This window comes from Cucurbita pepo, chromosome 17 (assembly GCF_057944985.1).
Source record: "Cucurbita pepo subsp. pepo isolate OVF chromosome 17, ASM5794498v1, whole genome shotgun sequence".
In the NCBI taxonomy this organism is placed as follows: Eukaryota; Viridiplantae; Streptophyta; class Magnoliopsida; order Cucurbitales; family Cucurbitaceae; genus Cucurbita; species Cucurbita pepo.
Window position 1 is genome coordinate 6,974,206 of NC_141814.1, and position 18,977 is coordinate 6,993,182.

At 42.7% G+C, this 18,977-nt stretch overlaps 5 non-coding genes across 5 annotated transcripts; all 5 read left to right on the forward strand.

Annotated features, from left to right (window-relative positions):
- The first annotated feature begins 13,307 nt into the window (after nucleotides 1–13,307).
- Nucleotides 13,308–13,379, forward strand: TRNAD-GUC (transfer RNA aspartic acid (anticodon GUC)). Its single transcript has one exon. It is a non-coding gene; the product is annotated as a tRNA-Asp (tRNA).
- A 939-nt stretch (nucleotides 13,380–14,318) lies between these two features.
- Nucleotides 14,319–14,390, forward strand: TRNAD-GUC (transfer RNA aspartic acid (anticodon GUC)). Its single transcript has one exon. It is a non-coding gene; the product is annotated as a tRNA-Asp (tRNA).
- Nucleotides 14,391–15,331: 941 nt separating this feature from the next.
- TRNAD-GUC (transfer RNA aspartic acid (anticodon GUC)) lies at nucleotides 15,332–15,403 on the forward strand. Its single transcript has one exon. It is a non-coding gene; the product is annotated as a tRNA-Asp (tRNA).
- Nucleotides 15,404–17,358: 1,955 nt separating this feature from the next.
- TRNAD-GUC (transfer RNA aspartic acid (anticodon GUC)) lies at nucleotides 17,359–17,430 on the forward strand. The gene has a single exon. It is a non-coding gene; the product is annotated as a tRNA-Asp (tRNA).
- Nucleotides 17,431–18,371: 941 nt separating this feature from the next.
- Nucleotides 18,372–18,443, forward strand: TRNAD-GUC (transfer RNA aspartic acid (anticodon GUC)). Its single transcript has one exon. It is a non-coding gene; the product is annotated as a tRNA-Asp (tRNA).
- The last annotated feature ends 534 nt before the right edge of the window (nucleotides 18,444–18,977 follow it).

Below are 18,977 nucleotides of genomic sequence, written 5' to 3' on the forward strand. Positions count from 1 at the left end.
GATTTGAAACTGGATTGCTTGTTCCGAATCTTCGACTGATAAAATCTAGAGCGTTAACGACGGATCACTCTTTCTAAATACGATTGGTAAAATCTGGAGCGTTAACAAACAATTTATCTTTTATGAGTCGTTGTAGTATAGTGGTGAGTATTCCTGCCTGTCACGCAGGTGACCCGGGTTCGATCCTCGGCAACGGCGCGCGATTTTTCATTTTATTTTCCGTAGTTTTGACGGAATTCGAAATTGGACAGCGGTGAACCTGGGTTCGGTCCCCGGCAACGGCGATTTTAATTTTATTTCCGTAGTTTTGACGGAACTCGAAATTGGACAGCGGTGAACCTGTCATGCCGGCAGTTTGGGTTCGATCCCCAACAACGGTAGTTGGACGAAAGTCGGAACTGGATTGCTGTTCCTAGCCTAAAAAATGGTTTATGAAATCTCGTGTGTTAACAAATAATATGTGTTCAGAGGTCGTTGCAGTGGTACAGTGGTGAGTATTTCCGCTTGTCGCTCGAGTTATTATGTTCCAGAGGTCGTTGCAGTACAAGGGTGAGCATTCCTGCTTGTCGCTCGAGTGACCCGACTTTGATCCCCGACAATAACAAGTTTAATCTTGTTTTGACAATTTTATTCGGATTCAAAATTGGACTACTCTCTGTAATGGCGATGGATGAAATCTGGTGTGTTAACAAATATTATAATTTTTCGAAAGTCGTCGTTGTAGAGTGGTGAGTACTCCCGCGAGTTTGATCCCCCGCAGCGACGATCTTAATTTTCTTTTGGTTTGTTTTAATTGAATTCGAAATTCGGCAGTGGTGAACCGGATGATTTGGGTTTGTTCCCCAACAACGAAATTCGGAATTGGATTCCTTTTTCTCTCGTGTGTGTTAGCGAATAATATATTTTACAGAGGTCGATGCAATACAGTAGTGAGTATTCCGGCTTGTCACTCGAGACACCTGAGTTTGAACCCCGACAATAATAAGTTTAATTTTCTTTTGACAATTTTCACCGGATTTGAAACTGGATTGCTTGTTCCGAATCTTCGACTGATAAAATCTAGAGCGTTAACGACGGATCACTCTTTCTAAAGACGATTGGTAAAATCTGGAGCGTTAACAAACAATTTATCTTTTATGAGTCGTTGTAGTATAGTGGTGAGTATTCATGCCTGTCACGCAGGTGACCCGGGTTCGATCCTCGGCAACGGCGCGCGATTTTTCATTTTATTTTCCGTAGTTTTGACGGAATTCGAAATTGGACAGCGGTGAACCTGGGTTCGGTCCCCGGCAACGGCGATTTTAATTTTATTTCCGTAGTTTTGACGGAACTCGAAATTGGACAGCGGTGAACCTGTCATGCCGGCAGTTTGGGTTCGATCCCCAACAACGGTAGTTGGACGAAAGTCGGAACTGGATTGCTGTTCCTAGCCTAAAAAATGGTTTATGAAATCTCGTGTGTTAACAAATAATATGTGTTCAGAGGTCGTTGCAGTGGTACAGTGGTGAGTATTTCCGCTTGTCGCTCGAGTTATTATGTTCCAGAGGTCGTTGCAGTACAAGGGTGAGCATTCCTGCTTGTCGCTCGAGTGACCCGACTTTGATCCCCGACAATAACAAGTTTAATCTTGTTTTGACAATTTTAATCGGATTCAAAATTGGACTACTCTCTGTAACGGCGATGGATGAAATCTGGTGTGTTAACAAATATTATAATTTTTCGAAAGTCGTCGTTGTAGAGTGGTGAGTACTCCCGCGAGTTTGATCCCCCGCAGCGACGATTTTAATCGTCTTTTGGTTTGTTTTAATTGAATTCGAAATTCGGCAGTGGTGAACCGGATGATTTGGGTTTGTTCCCCAACAACGAAATTCGGAATTGGATTCCTTTTTCTCTCGTGTGTGTTAGCGAATAATATATTTTACAGAGGTCGATGCAATACAGTAGTGAGTATTCCGGCTTGTCACTCGAGACACCTGAGTTTGAACCCCGACAATAATAAGTTTAATTTTCTTTTGACAATTTTCACCCGATTTGAAACTGGATTGCTTGTTCCGAATCTTCGACTGATAAAATCTAGAGCGTTAACGACGGATCACTCTTTCTAAAGACGATTGGTAAAATCTGGAGCGTTAACAAACAATTTATCTTTTATGAGTCGTTGTAGTATAGTGGTGAGTATTCCTGCCTGTCACGCAGGTGACCCGGGTTCGATCCTCGGCAACGGCGCGCGATTTTTCATTTTATTTTCCGTAGTTTTGACGGAATTCGAAATTGGACAGCGGTGAACCTGGGTTCGGTCCCCGGCAACGGCGATTTTAATTTTATTTCCGTAGTTTTGACGGAACTCGAAATTGGACAGCGGTGAACCTGTCATGCCGGCAGTTTGGGTTCGATCCCCAACAACGGTAGTTGGACGAAAGTCGGAACTGGATTGCTGTTCCTAGCCTAAAAAATGGTTTATGAAATCTCGTGTGTTAACAAATAATATGTGTTCAGAGGTCGTTGCAGTGGTACAGTGGTGAGTATTTCCGCTTGTCGCTCGAGTTATTATGTTCCAGAGGTCGTTGCAGTACAAGGGTGAGCATTCCTGCTTGTCGCTCGAGTGACCCGACTTTGATCCCCGACAATAACAAGTTTAATCTTGTTTTGACAATTTTAATCGGATTCAAAATTGGACTACTCTCTGTAACGGCGATGGATGAAATCTGGTGTGTTAACAAATATTATAATTTTTCGAAAGTCGTCGTTGTAGAGTGGTGAGTACTCCCGCGAGTTTGATCCCCCGCAGCGACGATTTTAATCGTCTTTTGGTTTGTTTTAATTGAATTCGAAATTCGGCAGTGGTGAACCGGATGATTTGGGTTTGTTCCCCAACAACGAAATTCGGAATTGGATTCCTTTTTCTCTCGTGTGTGTTAGCGAATAATATATTTTACAGAGGTCGATGCAATACAGTAGTGAGTATTCCGGCTTGTCACTCGAGACACCTGAGTTTGAACCCCGACAATAATAAGTTTAATTTTCTTTTGACAATTTTCACCCGATTTGAAACTGGATTGCTTGTTCCGAATCTTCGACTGATAAAATCTAGAGCGTTAACGACGGATCACTCTTTCTAAAGACGATTGGTAAAATCTGGAGCGTTAACAAACAATTTATCTTTTATGAGTCGTTGTAGTATAGTGGTGAGTATTCCTGCCTGTCACGCAGGTGACCCGGGTTCGATCCTCGGCAACGGCGCGCGATTTTTCATTTTATTTTCCGTAGTTTTGACGGAATTCGAAATTGGACAGCGGTGAACCTGGGTTCGGTCCCCGGCAACGGCGATTTTAATTTTATTTCCGTAGTTTTGACGGAACTCGAAATTGGACAGCGGTGAACCTGTCATGCCGGCAGTTTGGGTTCGATCCCCAACAACGGTAGTTGGACGAAAGTCGGAACTGGATTGCTGTTCCTAGCCTAAAAAATGGTTTATGAAATCTCGTGTGTTAACAAATAATATGTGTTCAGAGGTCGTTGCAGTGGTACAGTGGTGAGTATTTCCGCTTGTCGCTCGAGTTATTATGTTCCAGAGGTCGTTGCAGTACAAGGGTGAGCATTCCTGCTTGTCGCTCGAGTGACCCGACTTTGATCCCCGACAATAACAAGTTTAATCTTGTTTTGACAATTTTAATCGGATTCAAAATTGGACTACTCTCTGTAACGGCGATGGATGAAATCTGGTGTGTTAACAAATATTATAATTTTTCGAAAGTCGTCGTTGTAGAGTGGTGAGTACTCCCGCGAGTTTGATCCCCCGCAGCGACGATTTTAATCGTCTTTTGGTTTGTTTTAATTGAATTCGAAATTCGGCAGTGGTGAACCGGATGATTTGGGTTTGTTCCCCAACAACGAAATTCGGAATTGGATTCCTTTTTCTCTCGTGTGTGTTAGCGAATAATATATTTTACAGAGGTCGATGCAATACAGTAGTGAGTATTCCGGCTTGTCACTCGAGACACCTGAGTTTGAACCCCGACAATAATAAGTTTAATTTTCTTTTGACAATTTTCACCCGATTTGAAACTGGATTGCTTGTTCCGAATCTTCGACTGATAAAATCTAGAGCGTTAACGACGGATCACTCTTTCTAAAGACGATTGGTAAAATCTGGAGCGTTAACAAACAATTTATCTTTTATGAGTCGTTGTAGTATAGTGGTGAGTATTCCTGCCTGTCACGCAGGTGACCCGGGTTCGATCCTCGACAACGGCGCGCGATTTTTCATTTTATTTTCCGTAGTTTTGACGGAATTCGAAATTGGACAGCGGTGAACCTGGGTTCGGTCCCCGGCAACGGCGATTTTAATTTTATTTCCGTAGTTTTGACGGAACTCGAAATTGGACAGCGGTGAACCTGTCATGCCGGCAGTTTGGGTTCGATCCCCAACAACGGTAGTTGGACGAAAGTCGGAACTGGATTGCTGTTCCTAGCCTAAAAAATGGTTTATGAAATCTCGTGTGTTAACAAATAATATGTGTTCAGAGGTCGTTGCAGTGGTACAGTGGTGAGTATTTCCGCTTGTCGCTCGAGTTATTATGTTCCAGAGGTCGTTGCAGTACAAGGGTGAGCATTCCTGCTTGTCGCTCGAGTGACCCGACTTTGATCCCCGACAATAACAAGTTTAATCTTGTTTTGACAATTTTAATCGGATTCAAAATTGGACTACTCTCTGTAACGGCGATGGATGAAATCTGGTGTGTTAACAAATATTATAATTTTTCGAAAGTCGTCGTTGTAGAGTGGTGAGTACTCCCGCGAGTTTGATCCCCCGCAGCGACGATTTTAATCGTCTTTTGGTTTGTTTTAATTGAATTCGAAATTCGGCAGTGGTGAACCGGATGATTTGGGTTTGTTCCCCAACAACGAAATTCGGAATTGGATTCCTTTTTCTCTCGTGTGTGTTAGCGAATAATATATTTTACAGAGGTCGATGCAATACAGTAGTGAGTATTCCGGCTTGTCACTCAAGACACCTGAGTTTGAACCCCGACAATAATAAGTTTAATTTTCTTTTGACAATTTTCACCCGATTTGAAACTGGATTGCTTGTTCCGAATCTTCGACTGATAAAATCTAGAGCGTTAACGACGGATCACTCTTTCTAAAGACGATTGGTAAAATCTGGAGCGTTAACAAACAATTTATCTTTTATGAGTCGTTGTAGTATAGTGGTGAGTATTCCTGCCTGTCACGCAGGTGACCCGGGTTCGATCCTCGGCAACGGCGCGCGATTTTTCATTTTATTTTCCGTAGTTTTGACGGAATTCGAAATTGGACAGCGGTGAACCTGGGTTCGGTCCCCGGCAACGGTGATTTTAATTTTATTTCCGTAGTTTTGACGGAACTCGAAATTGGACAGCGGTGAACCTGTCATGCCGGCAGTTTGGGTTCGATCCCCAACAACGGTAGTTGGACGAAAGTCGGAACTGGATTGCTGTTCCTAGCCTAAAAAATGGTATATGAAATCTCGTGTGTTAACAAATAATATGTGTTCAGAGGTCGTTGCAGTGGTACAGTGGTGAGTATTTCCGCTTGTCGCTCGAGTTATTATGTTCCAGAGGTCGTTGCAGTAGTACAAGGGTGAGCATTCCTGCTTGTCGCTCGAGTGACCCGACTTTGATCCCCGACAATAACAAGTTTAATCTTGTTTTGACAATTTTAATCGGATTCAAAATTGGACTACTCTCTGTAACGGCGATGGATGAAATCTGGTGTGTTAACAAATATTATAATTTTTCGAAAGTCGTCGTTGTAGAGTGGTGAGTACTTACGCGAGTTTGATCCCCCGCAGCGACGATTTTAATCGTCTTTTGGTTTGTTTTAATTGAATTCGAAATTCGGCAGTGGTGAACCGGATGATTTGGGTTTGTTCCCCAACAACGAAATTCGGAATTGGATTCCTTTTTCTCTCGTGTGTGTTAGCGAATAATATATTTTACAGAGGTCGATGCAATACAGTAGTGAGTATTCCGGCTTGTCACTCGAGACACCTGAGTTTGAACCCCGACAATAATAAGTTTAATTTTCTTTTGACAATTTTCACCGGATTTGAAACTGGATTGCTTGTTCCGAATCTTCGACTGATAAAATCTAGAGCGTTAACGACGGATCACTCTTTCTAAAGACGATTGGTAAAATCTGGAGCGTTAACAAACAATTTATCTTTTATGAGTCGTTGTAGTATAGTGGTGAGTATTCTTGCCTGTCACGCAGGTGACCTGGGTTCGATCCTCGTCAACGGCGCGCGATTTTTCATTTTATTTTCCGTAGTTTTGACGGAATTCGAAATTGGACAGCGGTGAACCTGGGTTCGGTCCCCGGCAACGGCGATTTTAATTTTATTTCCGTAGTTTTGACGGAACTCGAAATTGGACAGCGGTGAACCTGTCATGCCGGCAGTTTGGGTTCGATCCCCAACAACGGTAGTTGGACGAAAGTCGGAACTGGATTGCTGTTCCTAGCCTAAAAAATGGTTTATGAAATCTCGTGTGTTAACAAATAATATGTGTTCAGAGGTCGTTGCAGTGGTACAGTGGTGAGTATTTCCGCTTGTCGCTCGAGTTATTATGTTCCAGAGGTCGTTGCAGTACAAGGGTGAGCATTCCTGCTTGTCGCTCGAGTGACCCGACTTTGATCCCCGACAATAACAAGTTTAATCTTGTTTTGACAATTTTAATCGGATTCAAAATTGGACTACTCTCTGTAACGGCGATGGATGAAATCTGGTGTGTTAACAAATATTATAATTTTTCGAAAGTCGTCGTTGTAGAGTGGTGAGTACTCCCGCGAGTTTGATCCCCCGCAGCGACGATTTTAATCGTCTTTTGGTTTGTTTTAATTGAATTCGAAATTCGGCAGTGGTGAACCGGATGATTTGGGTTTGTTCCCCAACAACGAAATTCGGAATTGGATTCCTTTTTCTCTCGTGTGTGTTAGCGAATAATATATTTTACAGAGGTCGATGCAATACAGTAGTGAGTATTCCGGCTTGTCACTCGAGACACCTGAGTTTGAACCCCGACAATAATAAGTTTAATTTTCTTTTGACAATTTTCACCCGATTTGAAACTGGATTGCTTGTTCCGAATCTTCGACTGATAAAATCTAGAGCGTTAACGACGGATCACTCTTTCTAAAGACGATTGGTAAAATCTGGAGCGTTAACAAACAATTTATCTTTTATGAGTCGTTGTAGTATAGTGGTGAGTATTCCTGCCTGTCACGCAGGTGACCCGGGTTCGATCCTCGGCAACGGCGCGCGATTTTTCATTTTATTTTCCGTAGTTTTGACGGAATTCGAAATTGGACAGCGGTGAACCTGGGTTCGGTCCCCGGCAACGGTGATTTTAATTTTATTTCCGTAGTTTTGACGGAACTCGAAATTGGACAGCGGTGAACCTGTCATGCCGGCAGTTTGGGTTCGATCCCCAACAACGGTAGTTGGACGAAAGTCGGAACTGGATTGCTGTTCCTAGCCTAAAAAATGGTATATGAAATCTCGTGTGTTAACAAATAATATGTGTTCAGAGGTCGTTGCAGTGGTACAGTGGTGAGTATTTCCGCTTGTCGCTCGAGTTATTATGTTCCAGAGGTCGTTGCAGTAGTACAAGGGTGAGCATTCCTGCTTGTCGCTCGAGTGACCCGACTTTGATCCCCGACAATAACAAGTTTAATCTTGTTTTGACAATTTTAATCGGATTCAAAATTGGACTACTCTCTGTAACGGCGATGGATGAAATCTGGTGTGTTAACAAATATTATAATTTTTCGAAAGTCGTCGTTGTAGAGTGGTGAGTACTTACGCGAGTTTGATCCCCCGCAGCGACGATTTTAATCGTCTTTTGGTTTGTTTTAATTGAATTCGAAATTCGGCAGTGGTGAACCGGATGATTTGGGTTTGTTCCCCAACAACGAAATTCGGAATTGGATTCCTTTTTCTCTCGTGTGTGTTAGCGAATAATATATTTTACAGAGGTCGATGCAATACAGTAGTGAGTATTCCGGCTTGTCACTCGAGACACCTGAGTTTGAACCCCGACAATAATAAGTTTAATTTTCTTTTGACAATTTTCACCGGATTTGAAACTGGATTGCTTGTTCCGAATCTTCGACTGATAAAATCTAGAGCGTTAACGACGGATCACTCTTTCTAAAGACGATTGGTAAAATCTGGAGCGTTAACAAACAATTTATCTTTTATGAGTCGTTGTAGTATAGTGGTGAGTATTCTTGCCTGTCACGCAGGTGACCTGGGTTCGATCCTCGTCAACGGCGCGCGATTTTTCATTTTATTTTCCGTAGTTTTGACGGAATTCGAAATTGGACAGCGGTGAACCTGGGTTCGGTCCCCGGCAACGGCGATTTTAATTTTATTTCCGTAGTTTTGACGGAACTCGAAATTGGACAGCGGTGAACCTGTCATGCCGGCAGTTTGGGTTCGATCCCCAACAACGGTAGTTGGACGAAAGTCGGAACTGGATTGCTGTTCCTAGCCTAAAAAATGGTTTATGAAATCTCGTGTGTTAACAAATAATATGTGTTCAGAGGTCGTTGCAGTGGTACAGTGGTGAGTATTTCCGCTTGTCGCTCGAGTTATTATGTTCCAGAGGTCGTTGCAGTACAAGGGTGAGCATTCCTGCTTGTCGCTCGAGTGACCCGACTTTGATCCCCGACAATAACAAGTTTAATCTTGTTTTGACAATTTTAATCGGATTCAAAATTGGACTACTCTCTGTAACGGCGATGGATGAAATCTGGTGTGTTAACAAATATTATAATTTTTCGAAAGTCGTCGTTGTAGAGTGGTGAGTACTCCCGCGAGTTTGATCCCCCGCAGCGACGATTTTAATCGTCTTTTGGTTTGTTTTAATTGAATTCGAAATTCGGCAGTGGTGAACCGGATGATTTGGGTTTGTTCCCCAACAACGAAATTCGGAATTGGATTCCTTTTTCTCTCGTGTGTGTTAGCGAATAATATATTTTACAGAGGTCGATGCAATACAGTAGTGAGTATTCCGGCTTGTCACTCGAGACACCTGAGTTTGAACCCCGACAATAATAAGTTTAATTTTCTTTTGACAATTTTCACCGGATTTGAAACTGGATTGCTTGTTCCGAATCTTCGACTGATAAAATCTAGAGCGTTAACGACGGATCACTCTTTCTAAAGACGATTGGTAAAATCTGGAGCGTTAACAAACAATTTATCTTTTATGAGTCGTTGTAGTATAGTGGTGAGTATTCCTGCCTGTCACGCAGGTGACCCGGGTTCGATCCTCGGCAACGGCGCGCGATTTTTCATTTTATTTTCCGTAGTTTTGACGGAATTCGAAATTGGACAGCGGTGAACCTGGGTTCGGTCCCCGGCAACGGCGATTTTAATTTTATTTCCGTAGTTTTGACGGAACTCAAAATTGGACAGCGGTGAACCTGTCATGCCGGCAGTTTGGGTTCGATCCCCAACAACGGTAGTTGGACGAAAGTCGGAACTGGATTGCTGTTCCTAGCCTAAAAAATGGTTTATGAAATCTCGTGTGTTAACAAATAATATGTGTTCAGAGGTCGTTGCAGTGGTACAGTGGTGAGTATTTCCGCTTGTCGCTCGAGTTATTATGTTCCAGAGGTCGTTGCAGTACAAGGGTGAGCATTCCTGCTTGTCGCTCGAGTGACCCGACTTTGATCCCCGACAATAACAAGTTTAATCTTGTTTTGACAATTTTAATCGGATTCAAAATTGGACTACTCTCTGTAACGGCGATGGATGAAATCTGGTGTGTTAACAAATATTATAATTTTTCGAAAGTCGTCGTTGTAGAGTGGTGAGTACTCCCGCGAGTTTGATCCCCCGCAGCGACGATTTTAATTTTCTTTTGGTTTGTTTTAATTGAATTCGAAATTCGGCAGTGGTGAACCGGATGATTTGGGTTTGTTCCCCAACAACGAAATTCGGAATTGGATTCCTTTTTCTCTCGTGTGTGTTAGCGAATAATATATTTTACAGAGGTCGATGCAATACAGTAGTGAGTATTCCGGCTTGTCACTCGAGACACCTGAGTTTGAACCCCGACAATAATAAGTTTAATTTTCTTTTGACAATTTTCACCCGATTTGAAACTGGATTGCTTGTTCCGAATCTTCGACTGATAAAATCTAGAGCGTTAACGACGGATCACTCTTTCTAAAGACGATTGGTAAAATCTGGAGCGTTAACAAACAATTTATCTTTTATGAGTCGTTGTAGTATAGTGGTGAGTATTCCTGCCTGTCACGCAGGTGACCCGGGTTCGATCCTCGGCAACGGCGCGCGATTTTTCATTTTATTTTCCGTAGTTTTGACGGAATTCGAAATTGGACAGCGGTGAACCTGGGTTCGGTCCCCGGCAACGGCGAATTTAATTTTATTTCCGTAGTTTTGACGGAACTCGAAATTGGACAGCGGTGAACCTGTCATGCCGGCAGTTTGGGTTCGATCCCCAACAACGGTAGTTGGACGAAAGTCGGAACTGGATTGCTGTTCCTAGCCTAAAAAATGGTATATGAAATCTCGTGTGTTAACAAATAATATGTGTTCAGAGGTCGTTGCAGTGGTACAGTGGTGAGTATTTCCGCTTGTCGCTCGAGTTATTATGTTCCAGAGGTCGTTGCAGTACAAGGGTGAGCATTCCTGCTTGTCGCTCGAGTGACCCGACTTTGATCCCCGACAATAACAAGTTTAATCTTGTTTTGACAATTTTAATCGGATTCAAAATTGGACTACTCTCTGTAACGGCGATGGATGAAATCTGGTGTGTTAACAAATATTATAATTTTTCGAAAGTCGTCGTTGTAGAGTGGTGAGTACTCCCGCGAGTTTGATCCCCCGCAGCGACGATTTTAATCGTCTTTTGGTTTGTTTTAATTGAATTCGAAATTCGGCAGTGGTGAACCGGATGATTTGGGTTTGTTCCCCAACAACGAAATTCGGAATTGGATTCCTTTTTCTCTCGTGTGTGTTAGCGAATAATATATTTTACAGAGGTCGATGCAATACAGTAGTGAGTATTCCGGCTTGTCACTCGAGACACCTGAGTTTGAACCCCGACAATAATAAGTTTAATTTTCTTTTGACAATTTTCACCGGATTTGAAACTGGATTGCTTGTTCCGAATCTTCGACTGATAAAATCTAGAGCGTTAACGACGGATCACTCTTTCTAAAGACGATTGGTAAAATCTGGAGCGTTAACAAACAATTTATCTTTTATGAGTCGTTGTAGTATAGTGGTAAGTATTCCTGCCTGTCACGCAGGTGACCCGGGTTCGATCCTCGGCAACGGCGCGCGATTTTTCATTTTATTTTAGTTTTGACGGAATTCGAAATTGGACAGCGGTGAACCTGGGTTCGGTCCCCGGCAACGGCGATTTTAATTTTATTTCCGTAGTTTTGACGGAACTCGAAATTGGACAGCGATGAACCTGTCATGCCGGCAGTTTGGGTTCGATCCCCAACAACGGTAGTTGGACGAAAGTCGGAACTGGATTGCTGTTCCTAGCCTAAAAAATTGTTTATGAAATCTCGTGTGTTAACAAATAATATGTGTTCAGAGGTCGTTGCAGTGGTACAGTGGTGAGTATTTCCGCTTGTCGCTCGAGTTATTATGTTCCAGAGGTCGTTGCAGTACAAGGGTGAGCATTCCTGCTTGTCGCTCGAGTGACCCGACTTTGATCCCCGACAATAACAAGTTTAATCTTGTTTTGACAATTTTAATCGGATTCAAAATTGGACTACTCTCTGTAACGGCGATGGATGAAATCTGGTGTGTTAAGAAATATTATAATTTTTCGAAAGTCGTCGTTGTAGAGTGGTGAGTACTCCCGCGAGTTTGATCCCCCGCAGCGACGATTTTAATCGTCTTTTGGTTTGTTTTAATTGAATTCGAAATTCGGCAGTGGTGAACCGGATGATTTGGGTTTGTTCCCCAACAACGAAATTCGGAATTGGATTCCTTTTTCTCTCGTGTGTGTTAGCGAATAATATATTTTACAGAGGTCGATGCAATACAGTAGTGAGTATTCCGGCTTGTCACTCGAGACACCTGAGTTTGAACCCCGACAATAATAAGTTTAATTTTCTTTTGACAATTTTCACCGGATTTGAAACTGGATTGCTTGTTCCGAATCTTCGACTGATAAAATCTAGAGCGTTAACGACGGATCACTCTTTCTAAAGACGATTGGTAAAATCTGGAGCGTTAACAAACAATTTATCTTTTATGAGTCGTTGTAGTATATTGGTGAGTATTCCTGCCTGTCACGCAGGTGACCCGGGTTCGATCCCCGGCAACGGCGCGCGATTTTCATTTTATTTTCCGTAGTTTTGACGGAATTCGAAATTGGACAGCGGTTAACCTGGGTTCGGTCCCCGGCAACGGCGATTTTAATTTTATTTCCGTAGTTTTGACGGAACTCGAAATTGGACAGCGGTGAACCTGTCATGCCGGCAGTTTGGGTTCGATCCCCAACAACGGTAGTTGGACGAAAGTCGGAACTGGATTGCTGTTCCTAGCCTAAAAAATGGTATATGAAATCTCGTGTGTTAACAAATAATGTGTTCAGAGGTCGTTGCAGTGGTACAGTGGTGAGTATTTCCGCTTGTCGCTCGAGTTATTATGTTCCAGAGGTCGTTGCAGTACAAGGGTGAGCATTCCTGCTTGTCGCTCGAGTGACCCGACTTTGATCCCCGACAATAACAAGTTTAATCTTGTTTTGACAATTTTAATCGGATTCAAAATTGGACTACTCTCTGTAACGGCGATGGATGAAATCTGGTGTGTTAACAAATATTATAATTTTTCGAAAGTCGTCGTTGTAGAGTGGTGAGTACTCCCGCGAGTTTGATCCCCCGCAGCGACGATTTTAATCGTCTTTTGGTTTGTTTTAATTGAATTCGAAATTCGGCAGTGGTGAACCGGATGATTTGGGTTTGTTCCCCAACAACGAAATTCGGAATTGGATTCCTTTTTCTCTCGTGTGTGTTAGCGAATAATATATTTTACAGAGGTCGATGCAATACAGTAGTGAGTATTCCGGCTTGTCACTCGAGACACCTGAGTTTGAACCCCGACAATAATAAGTTTAATTTTCTTTTGACAATTTTCACCGGATTTGAAACTGGATTGATTGTTCCGAATCTTCGACTGATAAAATCTAGAGCGTTAACGACGGATCACTCTTTCTAAAGACGATTGGTAAAATCTGGAGCGTTAACAAACAATTTATCTTTTATGAGTCGTTGTAGTATAGTGGTGAGTATTCCTGCCTGTCACGCAGGTGACCCGGGTTCGATCCCCGGCAACGGCGCGCGATTTTCATTTTATTTTTCGTAGTTTTGACGGAATTCGAAATTCGACAGCGGTGAACCTGGGTTCGGTCCCCGGCAACGGCGATTTTAATTTTATTTCCGTAGTTTTGACGGAACTCGAAATTGGACAGCGGTGAACCTGTCATGCCGGCAGTTTGGGTTCGATCCCCAACAACGGTAGTTGGACGAAAGTCGGAACTGGATTGCTGTTCCTAGCCTAAAAAATGGTTTATGAAATCTCGTGTGTTAACAAATAATGTGTTCAGAGGTCGTTGCAGTGGTACAGTGGTGAGTATTTCCGCTTGTCGCTCGAGTTATTATGTTCCAGAGGTCGTTGCAGTACAAGGGTGAGCATTCCTGCTTGTCGCTCGAGTGACCCGACTTTGATCCCCGACAATAACAAGTTTAATCTTGTTTTGACAATTTTAATCGGATTCAAAATTGGACTACTCTCTGTAACGGCGATGGATGAAATCTGGTGTGTTAACAAATATTATAATTTTTCGAAAGTCGTCGTTGTAGAGTGGTGAGTACTCCCGCGAGTTTGATCCCCCGCAGCGACGATTTTAATCGTCTTTTGGTTTGTTTTAATTGAATTCGAAATTCGGCAGTGGTGAACCGGATGATTTGGGTTTGTTCCCCAACAACGAAATTCGGAATTGGATTCCTTTTTCTCTCGTGTGTGTTAGCGAATAATATATTTTACAGAGGTCGATGCAATACAGTAGTGAGTATTCCGGCTTGTCACTCGAGACACCTGAGTTTGAACCCCGACAATAATAAGTTTAATTTTCTTTTGACAATTTTCACCGGATTTGAAACTGGATTGCTTGTTCCGAATCTTCGACTGATAAAATCTAGAGCGTTAACGACGGATCACTCTTTCTAAAGACGATTGGTAAAATCTGGAGCGTTAACAAACAATTTATCTTTTATGAGTCGTTGTAGTATAGTGGTGAGTATTCCTGCCTGTCACGCAGGTGACCCGGGTTCGATCCCCGGCAACGGCGCGCGATTTTCATTTTATTTTTCGTAGTTTTGACCGAATTCGAAATTGGACAGTGGTGAACCTGGGTTCGGTCCCCGGCAACGGCGTTTTTAATTTTATTTCCGTAGTTTTGACGGAACTCGAAATTGGACAGCGGTGAACCTGTCATGCCGGCAGTTTGGGTTCGATCCCCAACAACGGTAGTTGGACGAAAGTCGGAACTGGATTGCTGTTCCTAGCCTAAAAAATGGTATATGAAATCTCGTGTGTTAACAAATAATATGTGTTCAGAGGTCGTTGCAGTGGTACAGTGGTGAGTATTTCCGCTTGTCGCTCGAGTTATTATGTTCCAGAGGTCGTTGCAGTACAAGGGTGAGCATTCCTGCTTGTCGCTCGAGTGACCCGACTTTGATCCCCGACAATAACAAGTTTAATCTTGTTTTGACAATTTTAATCGGATTCAAAATTGGACTACTCTCTGTAACGGCGATGGATGAAATCTGGTGTGTTAACAAATATTATAATTTTTCGAAAGTCGTCGTTGTAGAGTGGTGAGTACTCCCGCGAGTTTGATCCCCCGCAGCGACGATTTTAATCGTCTTTTGGTTTGTTTTAATTGAATTCGAAATTCGGCAGTGGTGAACCGGATGATTTGGGTTTGTTCCCCAACAACGAAATTCGGAATTGGATTCCTTTTTCTCTCGTGTGTGTTAGCGAATAATATATTTTACAGAGGTCGATGCAATACAGTAGTGAGTATTCCGACTTGTCACTCGAGACACCTGAGTTTGAACCCCGACAATAATAAGTTTAATTTTCTTTTGACAATTTTCACCGGATTTGAAACTGGATTGCTTGTTCCGAATCTTCGACTGATAAAATCTAGAGCGTTAACGACGGATCACTCTTTCTAAAGACGATTGGTAAAATCTGGAGCGTTAACAAACAATTTATCTTTTATCAGTCGTTGTAGTATAGTGGTGAGTATTCCTGCCTGTCACGCAGGTGACCCGGGTTCGATCCCCGGCAACGGCGCGCGATTTTCATTTTATTTTTCGTAGTTTTGACCGAATTCGAAATTGGAAAGTGGTGAACCTGGGTTCGGTCCCCGGCAACGGCGTTTTTAATTTTATTTCCGTAGTTTTGACGGAACTCGAAATTGGACAGCGGTGAACCTGTCATGCCGGCAGTTTGGGTTCGATCCCCAACAACGGTAGTTGGACGAAAGTCGGAACTGGATTGCTGTTCCTAGCCTAAAAAATGGTATATGAAATCTCGTGTGTTAACAAATAATATGTGTTCAGAGGTCGTTGCAGTGGTACAGTGGTGAGTATTTCCGCTTGTCGCTCGAGTTATTATGTTCCAGAGGTCGTTGCAGTACAAGGGTGAGCATTCCTGCATGTCGCTCGAGTGACCCGACTTTGATCCCCGACAATAACAAGTTTAATCTTGTTTTGACAATTTTAATCGGATTCAAAATTGGACTACTCTCTGTAACGGCGATGGATGAAATCTGGTGTGTTAACAAATATTATAATTTTTCGAAAGTCGTCGTTGTAGAGTGGTGAGTACTCCCGCGAGTTTGATCCCCCGCAGCGACGATTTTAATCGTCTTTTGGTTTGTTTTAATTGAATTCGAAATTCGGCAGTGGTGAACCGGATGATTTGGGTTTGTTCCCCAACAACGAAATTCGGAATTGGATTCCTTTTTCTCTCGTGTGTGTTAGCGAATAATATATTTTACAGAGGTCGATGCAATACAGTAGTGAGTATTCCGGCTTGTCACTCGAGACACCTGAGTTTGAACCCCGACAATAATAAGTTTAATTTTCTTTTGACAATTTTCACCGGATTTGAAACTGGATTGCTTGTTCCGAATCTTCGACTGATAAAATCTAGAGCGTTAACGACGGATCACTCTTTCTAAAGACGATTGGTAAAATCTGGAGCGTTAACAAACAATTTATCTTTTATGAGTTGTTGTAGTATAGTGGTGAGTATTCCTGCCTGTCACGCAGGTGACCCGGGTTCGATCCCCGGCAACGGCCCGCGATTTTTCATTTTATTTTCCGTAGTTTTGACGGAATTCGAAATTGGACAGCGGTGAACCTGGGTTCGGTCCCCGGCAACGGCGATTTTAATTTTATTTCCGTAGTTTTGACGGAACTCGAAATTGGACAGCGGTGAACCTGTCATGCCGGCAGTTTGGGTTCGATCCCCAACAACGGTAGTTGGACGAAAGTCGGAACTGGATTGCTGTTCCTAGCCTAAAAAATGGTTTATGAAATCTCGTGTGTTAACAAATAATATGTGTTCAGAGGTCGTTGCAGTGGTACAGTGGTGAGTATTTCCGCTTGTCGCTCGAGTTATTATGTTCCAGAGGTCGTTGCAGTACAAGGGTGAGCATTCCTGCTTGTCGCTCGAGTGACCCGACTTTGATCCCCGACAATAACAAGTTTAATCTTGTTTTGACAATTTTAATCGGATTCAAAATTGGACTACTCTCTGTAACGGCGATGGATGAAATCTGGTTTGTTAACAAATATTATAATTTTTCGAAAGTCGTCGTTGTAGAGTGGTGAGTACTCCCGCGAGTTTGATCCCCCGCAGCGACGATCTTAATTTTCTTTTGGTTTGTTTTAATTGAATTCGAAATTCGGCAGTGGTGAACCGGATGATTTGGGTTTGTTCCCCAACAACGAAATTCGGAATTGGATTCCTTTTTCTCTGGTGTGTGTTAGCGAATAATATATTTTACAGAGGTCGATGCAATACAGTAGTGAGTATTCCGGCTTGTCACTCGAGACACCTGAGTTTGAACCCCGACAATAATAAGTTTAATTTTCTTTTGACAATTTTCACCGGATTTGAAACTGGATTGCTTGTTCCGAATCTTCGACTGATAAAATCTAGAGCGTTAACGACGGATCACTCTTTCTAAAGACGATTGGTAAAATCTGGAGCGTTAACAAACAATTTATCTTTTATGAGTCGTTGTAGTATAGTGGTGAGTATTCCTGCCTGTCACGCAGGTGACCCGGGTTCGATCCCCGGCAACGGCGCGCGATTTTCATTTTATTTTCCGTAGTTTTGACGGAATTCGAAATTGGACAGCGGTGAACCTGGGTTCGGTCCCCGGCAACGGCGATTTTAATTTTATTTCCGTAGTTTTGACGGAACTCGAAATTGGACAGCGGTGAACCTGTCATGCCGGCAGTTTGGGTTCGATCCCCAACAACGGTAGTTGGACGAAAGTCGGAACTGGATTGCTGTTCCTAGCCTAAAAAATGGTTTATGAAATCTCGTGTGTTAACAAATAATATGTGTTCAGAGGTCGTTGCAGTGGTACAGTGGTGAGTATTTCCGCTTGTCGCTCGAGTTATTATGTTCCAGAGGTCGTTGCAGTACAAGGGTGAGCATTCCTGCTTGTCGCTCGAGTGACCCGACTTTGATCCCCGACAATAACAAGTTTAATCTTGTTTTGACAATTTTAATCGGATTCAAAATTGGACTACTCTCTGTAACGGCGATGGATGAAATCTGGTGTGTTAACAAATATTATAATTTTTCGAAAGTCGTCGTTGTAGAGTGGTGAGTACTCCCGCGAGTTTGATCCCCCGCAGCGACGATTTTAATCGTCTTTTGGTTTGTTTTAATTGAATTCGAAATTCGGCAGTGGTGAACCGGATGATTTGGGTTTGTTCCCCAACAACGAAATTCGGAATTGGATTCCTTTTTCTCTCGTGTGTGTTAGCGAATAATATATTTTACAGAGGTCGATGCAATACAGTAGTGAGTATTCCGGCTTGTCACACGAGACACCTGAGTTTGAACCCCGACAATAATAAGTTTAATTTTCTTTTGACAATTTTCACCGGATTTGAAACTGGATTGCTTGTTCCGAATCTTCGACTGATAAAATCTAGAGCGTTAACGACGGATCACTCTTTCTAAAGACGATTGGTAAAATCTGGAGCGTTAACAAACAATTTATCTTTTATGAGTCGTTGTAGTATAGTGGTGAGTATTCCTGCCTGTCACGCAGGTGACCCGGGTTCGAACCCCGGCAACGGCGCGCGATTTTTCATTTTATTTTCCGTAGTTTTGACGGAATTCGAAATTGGACAGCGGTGAACCTGGGTTCGGTCCCCGGCAACGGCGATTTTAATTTTATTTCCGTAGTTTTGACGGAACTCGAAATTGGACAGCGGTGAACCTGTCATGCCGGCAGTTTGGGTTCGATCCCCAACAACGGTAGTTGGACGAAAGTCGGAACTGGATTGCTGTTCCTAGCCTAAAAAATGGTTTATGAAATCTCGTGTGTTAACAAATAATATGTGTTCAGAGGTCGTTGCAGTGGTACAGTGGTGAGTATTTCCGCTTGTCGCTCGAGTTATTATGTTCCAGAGGTCGTTGCAGTACAAGGGTGAGCATTCCTGCTTGTCGCTCGAGTGACCCGACTTTGATCCCCGACAATAACAAGTTTAATCTTGTTTTGACAATTTTAATCGGATTCAAAATTGGACTACTCTCTGTAACGGCGATGGATGAAATCTGGTTTGTTAACAAATATTATAATTTTTCGAAAGTCGTCGTTGTAGAGTGGTGA